The 5,183-nt window shown below is 37.9% G+C and overlaps 1 pseudogene; it reads right to left on the reverse strand.

Annotated features, from left to right (window-relative positions):
• Positions 1-3,731: 3,731 nt before the first annotated feature.
• LOC128561966 (MIT domain-containing protein 1-like) lies at positions 3,732-4,620 on the reverse strand (annotated as a pseudogene).
• Between the last annotated feature and the right edge of the window lie 563 nt (positions 4,621-5,183).

The following is a 5,183-nucleotide window of genomic DNA, read 5'->3' on the forward strand; positions in this document are numbered from 1 at the left end:
CACTCGCAGGCTGACATATCTGTGTGAATTTCCACTTGGAAATTGTTCAGGCTTTAAATGTGGACAGACTTCAGACGCAGGAGCCCTTTCTACCCTGCAGGAAACAAAGCCTCACTTACACAGCTGAGAAGGCCAGGCAGCTGGGACTGGCGCAGCCCTCACGCCAGCCAGACGCATGACGGCCATGCTTCCCGCAAGGGGGCCACGTTTTCCTACCTCTATTTAATAACCACCTAAACAGCAGAATATTAACATGCAGAGTAGATTCAAGCCATGCTTCTTCCCAGTCACCTTTTCTTTAAATAGCCATCATGTAGCCAACATTAGAAATGGATTTATTCTTTTTAGTTATCAGGAAAACACTGAACAAGGTTTTAAGCTGAACCTGAAGGTCAGTCCCTGTTCTGAAACACTAAAACTAAGTATAACAACAGTTCATAGCCACACGTGGCAAATATTTTCTTTAATATTTTTCATTTCCTGTCGGGGATATTATCCTGTATAATAGATATTGGAGCTTCCTCAATATTGTTAACTAGATTTAAAAAAATCCCAAAAGGATGTTGTTGGAAACCTGGCTGTAACCTCACAAACTCAACACCAATATAGGGGTTTTCTTTTTAACAGAGCCAAGGGAGCCCCCACAATTTCTTATGTCCCTTAGCATGTGGCAATATTTATTTATTTATTTGGAATATTTTGCCTATCATTCTATATTTATAGATACGCATAAAAATGTAACCCCACCTTCTTCTTTTCTTTTTCAAAGAAAAATAAAATTTATTTCAGCTTCTGTCAGCTTCTCTTTTCTGTATTGCTACATAAAAACATGTCAGAATTGAGAATAAAAGGGATTTATGGGAGAGGAACATTGAGGAAAATACAGAGAAGGCAAAATTGAAAAAAAAATCAAAATTTTAAAATATTCTGGGCGGCGCCTGTGGCTCAGCGGGTAGGGCGCCGGTCCCATATGCCGGAGGTGGCGGGTTCAAACCCAGCCCTGGCCAAAAAAAAAAAAAAAATTTTTTTTTAAATATTCTAAGGTTTTTTTCATTCATAAGCAGACTCAAAAAAGAATTTTAATTCATCTAGACAGAATTATCAAAAACAAGGAAATTCTTATCCATATTGTATTTCTGATCACTCTAGCCCTAACGTATTTCCTTTAAAGAGAGAAATTTCTATTTTTTTTTTTTTTTTTTTTTGAGACAGAGTCTCAAGCCATCACCCTGGGTAGAGTGCTGTGGCATCACAGCTCACAGCAACCTCAAACTCCTGGGCTTAAGTAATTCTTTTGCCTCAGCCTCCCAAGCAGCTGGGACTATAAGCGCCCACCACGATGCCCGGCTATTTTTTGGTTGTAGTTGTCATTGTTGTTTGGCAGGCCCGGGCTGGATTCAAATCTGCCAGCTCTGGTGTATGTGGCTGGTGCCTTAGCCGCTTGAGCTGCAGACACCAAGCCAAAAGAGAGAAATATTTTTATTTGAAAAATACACATTCAGGCAACCACATCAATATTTTAGTAAACTAGATGTTATGTACTTAACACATACCATACAACTGCCCTCTAAGCACTGATAGCAAGATAATAAAACCTACTTCTGAGGCTGGTATTCTCAGAATTCCTTCAAAACACAGGAAGCAAAGATGCTTATTATGCATTTACATTTCTCTGTATTCAAATTCCCATCAGCTCATATCATAATTAGTTTTTTATTACCTGACTTTAGTCATTCCTTCTCCCTTTTAACAATGTAAGAGAACTTAGTATAGAATTCAACATTCTGATTGGTGTTCCCTTTCTACAAAGGGAATGTGTCCTTCCTTTTTAAGAGTCTGGACATCAAAGTCCCCCACAGTATAGGGAAGGGTAAGGATAGCCATCAGGATACATATAGGAGCACAGGTCCAATGCTTTACTTCTTTGATCACACAAAACAGACTTACCAAGGGTAGGCTAGTATTTTTTTTAAGTTCATATTTCAGAAACAAAAGGCAGAAGAGATCAGTGATTCTTAATTTTGTTTCTGGCCCACAGGACCTGAAAACTCACAGACATGGAGCAATCATAACATAATCACTGGGGATAAACAGGCCTTCATTCCTTTATAGAAGGAAGATTAAACATTGAAGGGGGGGCATGCCTGTGGCTCAGTGGGTAGGGTGCCGGCCCCATATACCAAGGGTGGCGGGTTCGAACTTGACCCCGACTGAAACTGCAACAAAAAAACATTGAAGGGGGGAAAAGATGTACTGTGAATTATTTCCCTTCCATAGGCTGGAAGAGTTTCTTTTTCCATAAAACTCCTCCCTGACTAAAGAAAAGAAAACTAAAGCTTTTAACACCCCCCCACATAACATACACAAAATGAAGTAAGGATGGGAGAGGGTGAGGGAAGAAAATGTGAATGTTTGTGTGCATGCACATGTGTGTGTGTGTGTTTGTAGTAAATTTTATGATACATTGTATGCATGTAGCTGCTAGATGCTTCAGTGACCTAACCATGGACAGCGTTTCTAATTTTTAAAACCCAACCTTTATCTTGTCTACATAATTATAAATCCTTGCTGAACAAAGATATCATTACAACACTTACATGTATAGTTACTGTCTATACAGAACTTTTCTATAATTTAACTCATTTAACACTTAAAATCACATGGTTTCCACTTCCAGCTATGACAGAGTAACCAGTACTAGACTTGCTCTTTCACCAAAAACTATACATCAGAACAAAATATATGAGGCAATAGTTTTCAGGCAAGGAGTAGCACAGCAGGAGTATCATCCTTGGCAAAAAGGAAACTCACTGGTTAAGGCCCATGATCATCCCAGCTTTATGCCTTAGGGATGCTTCACAGCTGCAGAACAGGAGGGTAGAACCCAAGCAGAGCAGCAATCTCACCAAGCTGGACTTCACAGAGCAAGGTAGCTGAGAAGAGGGAGCTATGGAACGAGATTTCTGGCATCTGTGTGAGCACTCACTGCAGGTCTTTGGCCAAAGACTGGGTAGCACACACACAGAAAAATTTCAGTAAGTCCTAATAAAGATCATGTGCCACAGCACTAGGAGATGGACAGTGATGCTGACAAACATTAGAAATCCAACCAACCAGGGTAGAGAGACTACGCTTACTGAGTGCATCAGCATCTGACACTCTGTCTCACAAGTAAGGACTAAGCCCCAGAGAAAGAGAGTACACGCTAAGACTAAATTCAAAACTGAAATAGACTTACCGTTGCAGAAAATCATGCCAATCCTGACAAAACTACAAGGATCTTCTGATAATGTAACTGCCTGCTGGAACAAAACTCAGCACCACTGGAGGAATAATGGCATAATCCAGACTCAGTACACGGTGTCATCTACAATCACTAACAATAAAATAAACTAACTGGACCTGAGAAGGAACAGGCCAAACATACGATGACCTAAAATAAAGACCATTAAGTGACTAAATTGAAAGAATAGGCAAGTCCAAATCTTATTTGGAAATGTGAACACCCTCTCCTAGGAAATGATTAAGCAAGCAGGTAAAAAGTTAGTAAGGTTGTAGATATTTGAACAACTCTATTAAGGAACTTCTTCTAATTGCCTTTTTTTTTTTTAGTAGGAATGTAAAATTTTATTGTGAAATTCATGTATTATAAAAATGATCTGTTCAAAATAGTAAAAAATCTAATAATCACTCAGTGTAGAAATATATAATATAAATTAGGCTATTACCCATCAATTTTTTTGTCTGTTATGAAAAACGTCCACTGTTGTTTCATGACATGGTCGTAAATAAAAATCAAAATATCCAAGGGAAAAACGACCCTGTGTTCTCTTAAAATAATCAAGTCCTCTTCCAATCTTAATTACCCATCCATTGTTGAACCTAATTTCTCAGTCATGTGTTGAGGGTTAATATTCTACTTCCAACAGCACTTCATGATTCTTGAGTGACTCTTTTATTTCTTCCAGGCCCCTAATTTGCTGTTCTTTCCCATTGCCTTTATCCAGAGAGGTGAGAAGGTGAATCATTTTTACTTTAGATAATCTCTAATAAGTATCTCACAAAATCGAAGAAAGTTATGCAGCTGATGAACTTGTCTAATATAAGGATCTTCTATCCAAACTTCTGTAACTGTCTTATAAAGGTATTCTTGAAAAAGTGACTCATAACTGAAACCTGTTACATTCTCTTCTATTTTAATTTGCTTGTGATATTTTCCATCTTCTTTTTCTTGAGCCAAGTATTTCTTTATGTTTTCTGCTCTCTCCATGTAGCTGGAAATTTCATCTCTGAGATTAGACTTCTTAGTACCATCTTTAGTGCCTTTCATAACTTGCAGGAGCAGATCAATCCCTTCTTGGTAACATACCAGAGCCTGCGGATACTTGTACTTGGAATCTAGTTTCATGGCCCGCTATAGCATAGTGACTGCATTAGCGCTCTTGGGATCCTGCCCCAGGCCGGACTTCGCCATCATTCCGGGAATTCCTTCCCCTTCTAATTGACTTTTATAGACTACTAAATCCAACAACTACAAAACACATTCTCTTTCCAGGTACAAATGAAATGTCCATCAAGATACATCATACGTTGGGCAAACAAATATCAATTATAACTTCAAAGTTCAAAATCTTACAAAATTAGAAATCAATAAGATCGGGCGGCGCCTGTGGCTCAAAGGAGTAGAGCAGCGGCCCCACATGCCAGAGGGGGCGGGTTAAAATCGCCAAAAACTGGAAAAATAAAAAGGAAATCAATAAGATATTTGAAAACTTCCCCAACATATTGAATGAAATAGCTCATTTATAAATAACACATGGCACAAAGAATAAATCAAAGTTAGAAAATATGTCTAACTGATAAAGAAAACACAACATACCAAAATTTGTGGTATGCAGCTAAAGCAGAGCTTAGAAGGAATTCTATATTAAAAAAAAAAAAAACTTATCTTTAAAATGAAAGTAGTTTTGATTTGATATTACAGGGGTATTTGCGAAACTTGGTAAATGTAGAATATAAATGTTTTGGCACAGTAACTGAGATAACGCCGGAAAGGCTATGTTAACCACTGGGATAAAAATGTGTCAAATGGTTTGTGAAGTGAGTGTATGATGCCCCATAATCATATCATTGTATACACTTATGATTTAATAAAAAAATAAAAAAAAAAAAAATGAAAGAAG

Source organism: Nycticebus coucang, chromosome 12, assembly GCF_027406575.1.
Source record: "Nycticebus coucang isolate mNycCou1 chromosome 12, mNycCou1.pri, whole genome shotgun sequence".
Lineage (NCBI taxonomy): Eukaryota > Metazoa > Chordata > Mammalia > Primates > Lorisidae > Nycticebus > Nycticebus coucang.